Source organism: Staurois parvus, unplaced genomic scaffold (genome assembly GCF_062004578.1).
Source record: "Staurois parvus isolate SC_StPar_1 unplaced genomic scaffold, SC_StPar_1.0 ptg000199l, whole genome shotgun sequence".
Classification (NCBI taxonomy): Eukaryota; Metazoa; Chordata; class Amphibia; order Anura; family Ranidae; genus Staurois; species Staurois parvus.
Window position 1 is genome coordinate 5,282,509 of NW_028317995.1, and position 13,782 is coordinate 5,296,290.

Consider the following 13,782-nt stretch of genomic DNA (forward strand, 5'->3'; position numbering starts at 1 on the left):
TGTGCAATTTGTGAGACTCTCTAAATTAGAGAGTTAGTACTGCAATATACTGAGGTGCCTTGACATGGCCACTGCAGCTTACACATATGTTTGCAAATGTTTGCAACTAAACCGCTTATTTTTAACATGAACTGTTAGATAGGATTAATGCGGTTTTGTTGCAGGCTGGCTGGTAAGTGAGCTGGGCATTTCTGTTTGTTTTTGATAAAGCACAGGCAATATTAACTGTGTAATAAAAAAGAAAAACATTGATAATTAATTTTTGTCCTATTAGAAATGCTTATCGCAGAAATTTTGTTGTACTTTTTGTTTGTTTTTGATGTGTGTTGCCCTTCCATCTGTTCCTTGCTGCTAAGGCTAGTTATAGGTTGGGGTGGTTGCTATTTGTTTGTATTGCCTGTGCTTTACCAGTGAATATGTATCAATACATAGCATCAATTAAAGTGACACTAAACTCTGGTTTAAAAATAATCTATTAAAGTATGTATTCCTAACTCCAAAAAGTGCCTATTTTAAATAACACTTTAAAGGATTGTGAGAACTAGCATCAAAGGTACAGCTTTAAAGGACACTGCCACTCGCTTTCTTCTTTTTTTAGGGGCCGTTCTTGCCCAATTTTATTTAAAAGAATGTTCCATAAATCCAAAATCATACATTTCCCTCACAGGGGTTTTCAGCTTTTCACTCTTACAGACAAAAAGACCTTCAGCCTCCTGGCTTATACATACAATCCTGTCGCTCTGGCCTTCCATATCAGGCTCTTGCTTGTCTCCTGCAGACTCTTTTCTATATAGCTCTGTGCACACAGCTAGCAGCCCCTTGCTGCTCTGGCTCCCACCTCTCCTCGGTGGAGCTCTCCTGACTGCTGGGCAACAACCTCCTGTCTGCCGGGGCGGAGAGAAGAACCATGGTTAGGCCTCTACAAAAAGGCCTGCACACACCTACAGTATGTAATCAGTGTGCTGGTTGTTCACAAAACATGGACCCAGGATTGGAGATTTCTTCCCACTCGGAGCTCTTAGAAATCTCCAGGCTCCAGGTCCCAAAACGGACTTTACGAACAAACGAGGAAACTGAAAAGCCAGTTTCCTCACCATTAAATAAACACACTGGAGCCCCTCAACCTGCTTAGTTGAGAATCCCAAGTTAAAATCTTAATTTAAACCCTGGTAGGGTACCGTCCTGTTACAGGATGTGTAGCGTGCACAGAGTGGTACACACGAGCACAACTAATGTGTACTGCTCATTCCAAGTAAATGGAAATGAGGGGGAAATGAAAGATTCAGGAGCTCATGGGGGACATTGCAAGGAGGCAGAAAACACAGTAAAAACAATTTCATGAAGAAGAGATTACTGGAAGATTATAAGATACAGTAAGTTGACCTTTAGTAACATGTTACACGGTACACCTGTATTCAGGGTGTAGCATGTAACATGTTACTAATGCAGTCCCCCTTCCTCCTATTCCACCAATCCTCCACTGTGACAGCAGGCAAAGGGATCCTCTTCCTGCACCAGCTGTCACAATTTAAAAACATCGGGGGCTCTGTTCACACAGATGCGGCAAAGGTGGGAGGGATACTTTGTTCACCAGTAGGATGTTATCTCTAGGAGTGCTTATCCTTTACCAAAACTATCAGTGTGTTCTTGTGAACCTGTGCAATGAACATCTGAGAGTGCAAACACTGGAATTGTATGCTGGTAGCTGCCATCAGGATAAATAGGCTGATACAGCCTTAGAGCTGGTGTTGATGAGCAAATGCAGCTTCCTTTAATTTTTTTTACATTTCATATAAGTTTGAGATAGAATTGAGATCGTTTAGCATTCATTGGCACGTGCATTTGACCTAAATTGACCTTGCTCTGACCTGCATTTGTCATCCATCTAAGCTGCATCATTCTGCTTCAAGTTGCTTTTGCATTCCTTTTGACTTGTTAAGGGAGAGAATTGTTTTCTTTTTCATTTCATCTTTTTAAGTGATTGCAAACCCTCACCTTTTAAAAACAACCCATTCAGTTTAAAACAGAAATGAAAGGGAAAAGATTTGTGTATAAAGAACATAACACATATCTTTTTTTCCTTGCAACGATCCCACGGTGTCCTCACCACAGCCCGTTTAACCAGCCGCCTGGTGTGTCAGGCGCCGGCATCTTCAGTGTGGGCACCCAGCTGTGATAGCTTGTGGCTTCACAGCTGGGTGCCCACTGCACATGCGAGAGTAGTGCTGCACTTCCTGAATGGCCCCGTAGTCTTCTGGGACCTGTCATGTGTCCCAGAAGACTACGGGAAGGGAGGGTAGGAGGACAATTTCCGCTTCTGACTTCCTAAGTAATCGCAGCAGAAGTGGGAGTGAGCATCTGTCAATTTTGGGTGCCTGTGCCCCCCCGCTCCCCAAAGGTGACAATCCTTAATGGGGAGCAGGGGACCAGTCTTTAAAGTGGAACTTCCCCTTTTGGGTGGAGCTCCGCTTTAAGAGAGAGAGAAAGCAGAGGGGAAGGGAAGAACAATAAAAAGGGGGAGGAGGGAGAGGATAGGAAAAAGAGAGAAGGAAGGGGAGAAAGAGGAGGAGTAAAGGATATGGTGAACACCGCCCCCACCCCCAGGGCCCAGACAAAGCAAAGTACAGAAAGTCTGCCAAGTATGTGGGGCCTCAGACTACTACTGTAAGTCTCGGGGGCCTTATATACGCAAGTATAGAGGACTCATATGGATTGCAGTCTTGGGAATATTGGAAGTCGTGGCAGTAGAACTAAGTTTTATTGAATTGTTCTCAGACCAGCTGTCAGCTGTTGCATTTCATTGATCTCCATAGCTATCCACTGGCCCACCATCGGGGGGGGTCTTGGTCTTTCCATTTTTTGGGAATGCAGATCTATGCAGCATTAAATAAATGGACCAGGAGAGATTTCTTGCAACTGCGTCTGGAAAGTGGGGTGAGGTGTAGTAGAAACGATTGCAGCTTATCCTCCAAGACAAAATCTGTTAGCTTGAAACTAAGTCCCTAATTGTGTTCCAAAAAGGAGAGAGAACTGTTCTGACACACACAGTTACAGTGTAAGGTCAAGGATTAGTTCCTTGGAATAAAAAAAACTGGAGTGAGGCTTTAGGGTAGAGGCCCATACAACATGCAAGGGCCTTTTGTTTAAGCATCTGGAGCAGTCTGGAGCTGCATGCAGACAGCCTTTGTTTGTCAATGAAGATGCATCGGCTTGTATGGACTCACCTGCACATTCTACTTTCACAGGTATGCAGAGATGGACTCAAGGCCCCAGGCACAGATTGTAAGTCTTCAAGGGTGCACCCCATCACTGCATGTCTGTCAAACTTGGAAGTGCAGGGGAGTTTGTACAGCCACTGTGTCTCCATTGACTAACATTGGCACCTTGCACAATGCTCCGCACTGCTCCAGATGCATAAACAAATGGTTCTTCATGCTGTATGAGCCTTTGCTTCCATGTGAAGGAGCTCTTAGACTAGAGACATGGGTGAGATCAGAAACAAGCCAGAGATTGAGGCAGGCAGTAGTAAGACAAAGAATAAGCTCAGGCACAAAAGCTGGACTGGCAACAGTAGTTAGTCAGATTCAAAATGAGTGCATCCACCAAGCAGATTGGCAGACTTTTTTAAGGGGGATGCAGGGTCTATTTAAAGCATGCCCTGTTGCAAGATTACATCTTTGAGTCATATGCAGGTGTAGACCGTGAAGCATGTGTAGACGTAAACAGCATGCTCATGTGAAAGCATATCAACAGACATAGGATCAGATTAGTAAAGCTCCACATTTTTTAATGTAATATAGTTTGCCTGTATATATACAGTACGTATATTAATAAAAGCGCAGGACACAAAATAAAAATCTCTGATTTTATCTACTGCAATTGTCTTCCACTATGCATAAATGAGACATGGATAGAGGGTTAGTACACTCACTACTCAGCATATTTTGTTTTCATTGTGCTGCCTTTGCCTCTTGCCCATAATTGAAGCTGTACTTGATTCAAATGTAGCACTAACCCCTTAGGAGTCATTTAAGATTTGGGTCTCCCTATAGTCTTGCACAGTCAGGCAACACGCACTTCCTTCACATAGACTTGAAACCAGGAGACAATAACAAGTTCTTGAGCTTTGTTTTGAAGTTTTATTAGGGGAATTGAACTTGGATGGGGTAAGGGGTTGTACAGGATGCCCAATGGAACTGTGAAACCGAGGACAACGTCCTGGAACTAGATACATGTTTTTACAGCAAACTCCTTCCTGAAGAGCTAGCAAGCATCTCCTATAGTACCACCATAGACCCCAGATTCTCCTAATCCAATTGTTCTGGGAGAAATCCCTGAGCAGGAGATCTAGTAAGACAGACCCGGGTATTTTCTAATCTGGTTTCCCACCAGGGTGCTCCTTTCTTATCTGGCCAAAGGGGTGAACATCTACTCACTTAGTCCTTCTCCTGTGTTGCTTGCTGGTGGGTCAGCGGCTGCTATTAGGCCTTATAGCTGGACCGCTTCTTCCCTGCTACACAGGTGGTCCTCTCTCAAGGGGCCAGTGAAGTCTCAAGCTTTCCTCCTTCCAAGATTCCTGCCTGGAAGTGAGCCCCTCTCTCATCTTGGCCCTCTCCCAGGTTCCTGCTCTCCAGCCTCACTTCTCCATCTTCCACCCGAACTCTCCTCCAAATCTCTTCTGCTCTGAGCAGGCTTGGTTTTAAAGGATACCCTGGCCCCTTGCCAAGCCTCTTGTTGGGGATTGGCCAGAATTCTCTAAGATCACAGACTAGCCACTCCTTGCCTCCGCCCACTGCTTCTATAAGTTTTTCCAAAGTTCTAGTGCAGAAGGAAATCTCACAGAGCTAGTCTGCAGAGCCTCTCAGCCCCTGACCACAATTTGACCACTATGACTATCACACGCAGGCTGCTACTCAGCCCTCCTAGCTAAGAATTGAACTAGAGCTCACCCTAGCTAACTAGGAGGGTGCTACACAAATTATTGCTAATCTGTGGCACACACAAACCATCAAGATAAGATTTACTGTCAAAGCTCAAGATGAAGGGGAGTTAGATAAATATAGCATCATTTTCATATGTCTATTGTTAATTTTAAGATTTTTTGCATTTTTACATATACCCCATGCTACTCCATGCAATGCCCAGCTACCCATGCCTCTTTTTACCAAAAGCATGCATATTTGCCTTGAAAAAAGCAGAAAAGAAATTGCAAGATGCAACTCTCATATGCTTTAATAGATTTCAAGCACTCTGCTTGGGTCTGTGGATTTTCTAAAGTGTTCTTGCTTCATTCATTGTTAATGGCGATCCAAGATGATGCAAGGTTTTTTTTAACTGGTACTTTAATTTATTGATTTGGAGACCAAGCTGGCTGTGGTAAGATGAAATGTATCATTATTATATGAAGTAATAATAACTAATCCTTCCTGTACTGCTTAACTCTTTGAGCAGTGCTGAATTACCAAATAGATAGAGTAGGCACTGGCCTATGGGCCCTACTCCGTTTAAGAGCCCCACGACAACAGATCAAAATAATATTGATTTGATCTTCAAATAAAAGTAAAATAACACTTTCTTAAATTGTTTACAAAAGATAGAAAAAATTAATCAACTCAAAGAAATGAAAACTTTACAATTAGGAATGTGCAAACCCAACATTTCATATTCCTTATATGTGTCTGCCTTACTATATACTTGTATTGCTTCCTTTGTGTGAAATCCCTGGTGCTCCTGCCAGTCCCTCTGCTTTCCTATTAAAAACTGACAAAACTAGGCATGAGAGCACAGCGTGGTCAGTTCTCTAGCAGTGCTAGAACTCAGTGTACTCTCCTCCAATGATCATGCTTGTCCTGACATGCCCAACGTCCTACACAGCCATTTACTGGGAATATCAGTATACTGCTTTTTCTCCTCCCCCAGCTCTTATGCAGCTGAGAATAGAATATATCTATGCACAAATGTTTTGCCTTTTAATTCAATTTTAAACTGAATGGATTGTTTTACAAGGTGAGAGGTTAAAATAACTTTAACCCATGCACAGCGAGCATACACAAATATGCGGCCTCTCAGCAGCTGGGCCTTGATGCGGCAGCATATTTGCATACTGCTTGTAAACAAACATGCGCTGAGAGCGTGTGCCCTGCACGCTCCCAGCACATGTATCGGTGTTCCACGGTAAGGTCCAGATGTCTTCTTCCGATCGGGACCTTTTCCGATCATGTGAACACTGTCACAGTCAATCATGGCGGTCACATGACCCTAACCCCCGCCCAGCCTCCTGGCATTAGAAACCCCTTGAGGTTAAAAACTCAATAGAGAAAATGCTGTTTTACCCAATTTACCCAATAACAACTTACAAAGTACATAAACCATAGACATTAGGTTTACATTATAGTTTGTCTCTTAAAAGCTCATCTTCTTCAGCTGCCAATTTGTAAAAAATGATGGGGCAACCTACGTATGTGCAATGTATAGTAGCAATGATCATCTCCATCTAGCAGCCAATGCACACACTACTTAATTCAATATTATCCCACTACAGGTGAAACTCAAAAAATTTAAATATCGTGCAAAATTTTATTGATTTCAGTAATGCAACTTAAAAGGTGAAACTAATATATGAGATAGACTCATTACATGCAAGCAAGATAGTTCATGACATGATTTGTCATAACTGTGATGATTATGGCTTACAGCTCATGAAAACCCCAAATCCACAATCTCAGAAAATTAGAATATTGTGAAAAGGCGCAATATTCTCGGCTCAAAGTGCCCCACTCTAATCAGCTAATTAAGCCATAACACCTGCAAAGGGTTCCTGAGCCTTTAAATGGTCTCTCAGTCTGGTTCAGTAGGAATCACAATCATGGGAAAGACTGCTGACCTGACAGTTGTGCAGAAAACCATCATTGACACCCTCCATTAGGAGGGAAAGCCTCAAAAGGTAATTGCAAAAGAAGTTGGATGTTCCCAAAGTGCTGTATCAAAGCACATTAATAGAAAGATGTGCGGAAGGGAAAAGTGTGGAAGAAAAAGGTGCACAAGCAGCAGGGATGACCGCAGCCTGGAGAGGATTGTCAGGAAAAGGCCATTCAAAAGAGTTGGGGACTTTCACAAGGAGTGGACTGAGGCTGGAGTCAGAGCATCAAGAGCCACCACACACAGATGGATCCTGGACATGGGCTTCAAATGTCGTATTCCTCTTGTCAAGCCGCTCCTGAACAACAAACAACATCAGAAGCGTCTTACCTGGGCTAAAGAAAAACAGACCTGGTCTGTTGCTCAGTGGTCCAAAGTCCTCTTTTCTGATGAGAGCAACTTTTGCATCTCATTTGGAAACCAAGGACCCAGAATATGGAGGAAGAATGGAGAAGCACACACTGCAAAATGCTTGAAGTCCAGTGTGAAGTTTCCACAGTCTGTGTTGATTTGGGGAGCCATGTCATCTGCTGGTGTTGGTCCACTGTGCTTCATTTAAGTCCAGAGTCAACGCAGCTGTCTACCAGGAGATTTTGGAGCACTTTATGCTTCCTTCCGCAGACGAGCTTTATGGGGATGCTGACTTCATTTTCCAGCAGGACTTGGCACCTGCCCACACTGCCAAAAGCACCAAAACCTGGTTCAATGACCGTGGGATTACTGTGCTTGATTGGCCAGCAAACTCACCTGACCTGAACCCCAAAGAAAATCTATGGGGCATTGCCAAGAGAAAGATGAGAGACATGAGACTGAACAATGCAGAAGAGCTGAAGGCCGCTATTGAAGCATCCTAGTCTTCCATAACACCTCAGCAGTGCCACAGGCTGATAGCTTCCATGCCACGCCGCATTGAGGCAGTAATTGCTGCAAAAGGGGCCCAAACCAAGTACTGAGTACATATGCATGCTTATACTTTTCAGAGGTCCGATATTGTTCTATGTACAATCCTTGTTTTATATATTGCATGTAATGTTCCAATTTTCTGAGATTGTGGGTTTGTGGTTTTCATGAGCTGTAAGCCATAATCATCGCAATTATGACAAATCATGGCCTGAACTATCTTGCTTTGCATGTAATGAGTCTATCTCATATATTAGTTTCACCTTTTAAGTTGTATTACTGAAATAAATGAACTTTTGCACGATATTCTAATTTTTCGAGTTTCACCTGTAGAGCACGCAGATGAGAAACCTCCAGAAATTGGTAGGGAGGAGGGGTTTCAACTGTCTAGGGACCTCAAAAGAATTTAATCCAGCATGGTCCTTGAGCCTTTCCCTGCTGGGTACACACTTGGGGTTGTAAATATTGTCATACTGGAAATCACTGAGCAGCACAGTTGTTCTCCATGGCTCTTTTGGTGCTTGTTAAACAAAAAATAGTTAGCTGCAACTGTCATGTATTTTTATAGTAAAAGTATTTCCTAGTTAACCCCTGAATAACGCATTTTTACCCTTATCTAGTAATTATCTCCTCCCTTCTCTCCCCCAATTTTTTCCCCAGGAATGTTTTTAATACTAAAATGTTTTTTGTAATTGATCCATTTTGTCTGTTTTTTGCATTGTCAGAGGAAAAACTACACCTAGACAACACGTTAAAATAATTTGAACTGGAAATACAACATAAACTAGTTTGAAACTTTCTGCATTCTTATTACAGTCAACTCTAGAAAGTTTCTACAATTTATCTTTGGTTCCCTCTTGTGCCCTCAGTATAGTAAAATTGAACAGTGCAGGTTAACAATGACACAGTTCTATGACAGCTGGGCTTTTTGTTTCATTCACTGTGTCACGGCACAAAAATACTCAGCAGAGTCATCCAGCTTAATATTAGCTTTCCTTAAATCAAAGGTTGTGTCTTGCTGCAAGGCTGTAAACCCTTTATTTGCCACCACTTCTACAGGACATATAAGGGGCTCTGGAGGATTCCCAGGGTACTGGACATACCAGAAGAGCTTAATAGTTCCATGCGCTGTATAATTACACCCCAAATTCAGTAAGTGTCCTGGTCGGACTGTTCGGAGTCCCTTATCCTGAACTACTAATAGACTACTATTCATACCTGAAAAAATAAGCAACAAAGTAATCAGTATCATGTACGCATTTCTACAGTATAAAAAGACCTTCCTAAATATTTTTAATAGAAGCACTTTTCTGATAAAAAATAACTATAATGAAATAAATGCCATCAACAATGATTTGATCTTTGAAAAAGAAGAATGTTCACCTAATAGGAAACTCCATATGAGAAATGCAACTAAGAAAGCCATAGTCATTTACTGCAAACAATATTCTTTAAGAATAACCTCTGAATCTTATTACAAGAGTGTCATATCAGCTTCAATTCAGCATGCAGCAACTGAAAAATGAATCTGGTTGCAGATAACATCATTCTGCAGCTACTGAAGTACGAGGCTGGGTGAAGATAAAATCAATAGATGAGGTGTTTCTGTTTAACAAATTTGGTTTCTATAAAAAGTGGGTGTTCCGGAAATTTTATAGATAGACAATTCCTATCCTCATGTTGATCAGTGGTTCCTAACAGGGGCGGACTGACAACTCATGGGGGCCCCAGGCAATAGGGGATCATGGGGCCCCTGTGTCTTTGCCCAAACTCAAAAAAGCCTATGAAAAAGGTACCAGGGGCATCTCATGGGACTCCCTACTGACCTCGGGCCCTCGGGCAGTGCCCTAGTTTCCAAATGGTCAGTCTGCCCCTGGTTCCAAATGAATAATAACCACTGCAGCAGGGAACAGACATAAATGATTAGCATTCAGCATCTTTCCAAATCATTGTTCTGTTTATTCAGCGCAATTGAAGGATTTTATGTAGGAATTACATTCATTTTACAATTGTACTTTTAGGATCCATGCACACTGGGCATAAAAAATGCTGCTTATGCAGGCATTTCCCATTTTTGTTCTGCAGCCTGTAGAAGCAGCTCTATGGTAGCCTATTGTATGTGCCCATGCGCATTAGGGAATTTATGGACATATTTTCAGAGGAGTGTTTAGAAGCAGAAAAAAACCCTTCAGAACTGCATTTCTGAAAGGAGCTTTCAGGCAGAAAAATAGTTTATTGGTTAAAATGTGCCAAAACGTGGCGTTTAGAACTGTTTGAGGTTTTCAAGTGTATACATATGAGCCCTTTATCTTTAGTCTTTTAAACTTGTTGCCTATGGGAATATATTTTACAGTGTGTTCACATACAGTCTTTTTGAAGAACTCCTTTTTCTGTGTTGTGTTCATCGATGCCAATATTCCCTCCCAGTCTATGTCTTGGAAAATTATCTCTCTTAAAGTTGAGTGTTTTTATTTTTCCCATATGTGCTTGTTGTTTATAGCTAACAATAAATTAAATCATGTTATGTTCACTGCTACCCAGAAGTTCTTTAATATGAACATCAGTAATAAGCTCTGCATGGTTGAAATTACCAAGTCCAGCAGAGCATCCTTTCCATTCCTAGTTGGGGCCTCTATGAACTGTACCAGAAAATTGTCCTGTAGTAGGTTTATACATTTTTGCCCTTTAACTGTTCCTGCAGTACCATTACTCCAGTCATTTCCGGGTAGTTCAAATCCCCCATTATTATCACTGTCCCAGTCCTTGCAGCCCTTTCGATCTGTGCAAGGAGCTGAGTCTCCACCTCCTCATTAACACAAGGTGACCAAACTGCAAAATGAATGTGATACACTTATCCAGTCCTACATCCAATAATCTGAACAGTCTGCATGTCACCACTGTATAGTGAAAGAGGCCCAGCCATCATCCTATCGTTGCTCATTATATAATCTATAATCAATGGAATTGAAAGTCTGATTCTTGGGATACTACACCTAGAGTTACAGAGGCAGCAGTAAAATCCTGACAAAAGTTATATTCATTTACAACTGAGCTATAAAATATGTTTTTATTGTTGCATATGCCCCCATTGGGGACATATTCTTTCGCTTGCTGTTGTGCCTGACACTTGTCAATTTGTGGGATAGAAAAGAGGTGTACCTGCTGTATACTGTAAGTTGGACTTTGTTGTGAGCTGAAGTTATGCACCTTATAGTGCTTACAGGAGTGCCAGTGGGGGACCCCAGAAGAAGAGGATCGGGCTGCTCTGTACAAAACCATTGCACAGAGCAGATAAGTATGATATGCTTGTTATTTAAAAACAATTGTAGGTTTACAATCAGTTTAAAGCCAAAGTCAAGCTTTGGTAATAAAAAAATCCAGTCCCTGTTGTCATTTCTTAAAAATATAAAAGATCAGATTTGGTTTCAATACTTACCTTGGGGTAAGAAACTAGTAAGCCATTGCACACCCTCTGTTTGATTCTGATTTTGGCAGCCTTTTATCAAGTATATAATATATATATAATATGTACATATTAGTCGCAAATTTTATAATTTCTATGAAGAGTGGTAGATTTCTCAGTTTATATTTTATATTATTTTGTAGATATAATAATTAGGAATAATATTTAAATGACTAATTACAATGATTTAGAGTGTTACAGTACATATTCATAATGCAATGCAGTAAAGCTGTATAAAAAGCAATAATAATGTACAAAGGTCAGTAAAAAAACATATATAAGTGCAAATCTCTGTACTGTGCTCTCCTGAGATTTGTATTTATGGCATATTGGATGAAAAACTGTGGTTGCACTATACTAGAATTTTATTAAAGTGTAACTCCTAGATTGTAAGCTCAAAAGAGCAGGGCCCTCGAACCCCTCGTGTATTGTTTTGTTACTGTATTGTCTCATGTTCTGTCCCCCACTATAATGTACAGCACTGAGCAAACCTTTCTGGTGCTATATAAATACTGTACAATAATGATAATAATAATAATAACTCCAGATTTTTTGTAGCTGTAGTTTGTGTGGACCAAACTGGCCTAAACGAACTGTTTCCATTACTAAGAAATGCGGCTGCTGTCAGTGCTGTATAAACTGTATGTAGCATTAGCTATATACACTATACTGCACTGCGTTCTCGCAATGGTATGGAGCTCTTAGATTGTAAGCTCCAAGGAGCAGGGCCCTCCTAACTCTTTTGTATTGAACTGTATTGTTGCTGTATTGTCTCCCTTATATTGTAAAGCGCTGAGCAAACTGTTGGCTCTATATAAATCCTGTATAATAATAATAATAATAACTTCTGGTCCCCATTCTGCTGCTAAAACAAAGTGTTGTATACTGTATGTAGCTGATGTTACACACAATTTGCTATACAGTGCTGCCAGCAGCTGCATTTAATAGTAATGGAAATAAGTCAGCTGGGCTAGCTTGGGCTAACACAAAACCTTGAGTTAGCCTTTAGGAGAAACCTTCTTTATAGCCCACTAGATGATCACAATCGTTTTGTATCAAGCCTCATTTGGGTCCATTATGTGATCCCTTCTGTATAATGACCAGCTTTGCATGTGTATATTTGCAAAATGATTCCACAATGCTGTCATTGATTTGCAGTTTTTGTTGTACTTTTATTTATCGTGGATATTGTACATCCGCCGTATATGTATTGATTCTGTAAAACTGTATGTATTCTCCAGGCTCAATAAACAGGATTAAAAAAAAGATATATATTTCCTGAACTCAAGTGAATAATTATTTAGTTGTATGGGATCATGTCAATTGAAGATACATTTTATCCTGAATTGATTGCTCCATAGGGGTCCATAGGATGACAGAGAATCACAAATATGGGCTGGTCACCTCTGTTTCACTTAGATATAGTTAATTGATTGGTTCTTGCTCATCTTATCACATTCTTCTGTGCCAGATTCTCATTTAGTATCATGCCAGGACACATGACTATATTAGATATTAGGCTCCCATCTTGTGGATGAAATAGTGAACTACATATTTTAATAATATCCTCTGACAAATGCTGGGGAATTTAATGCTGATCCCCTGAAAATCCTGTCTATGAAGCTGATCTAATAACGTTAATGCTTTCTATGTCGGATACCTGGAATGGTCATGTAACAGGTGACATCAACATTCCTTATCTGATTCTTGGTCAGTGACATAGTCGGGATGCCAGTAGAACAGCATGACAGTCAAACACTGAGAATTTTTAGAAGGTTAGAAAAAAATGGCACCCTCCATGTTTCTCTAGGTACATTTCCTTTAAAGGAGATGTGTGGGGTACATAAGAAAACATTTTACTCACCTTTATGTTGAAGCGTTGATGTGATGCTACAGCTGTCCCATGTTGGCTCTAAGACCAAGAACTGAGCAACACATGACCACTGACGGATCAGTTCTCAATCTGCTCAGAGCAGGGAGCGGTGACTGTAAGTCACCGGCTCTCTGCTCTGTCACTCAAGCGCTCACTGGAGCTTCGAGCAGGAGGCGGAGGTGGGTGCAGCTGGGTCTGGCTCTCAGCTGTGTGCTGTCAATCAGGCAGCTAGGTGGATCCTGACAATGTGGTTGAGATCCTTCCAGAGCCTGGAGCAGCTATGTGACCTCAGCTAATAATGCACAGTAGCCCTCTATGGATCATAGGAGAGCAAAAGTAAGTGCATTTCTGTGACCCGCAAGAGAGGTAAGCTTTGGTTATGCTTCTGTTTTAAAGAGAACTTGGAATGATAGAAACCTTGGTGGCTGCTATCAATGGTCTCTTCTGAAAAAGTTTGGTACATGGCTGTTATGCTGACCCTTTTGCTTCACTGATCTGACTTTTCTAATCACCACAGTTGTCCTGGGTCAGTGACTAAATGTTGGCATTGAAAGAATATGTAAACCCAACATTTCATATCCCTGATATGTGCCTGCTGTACCATGTACTTGTATGAAAAAATATCCTG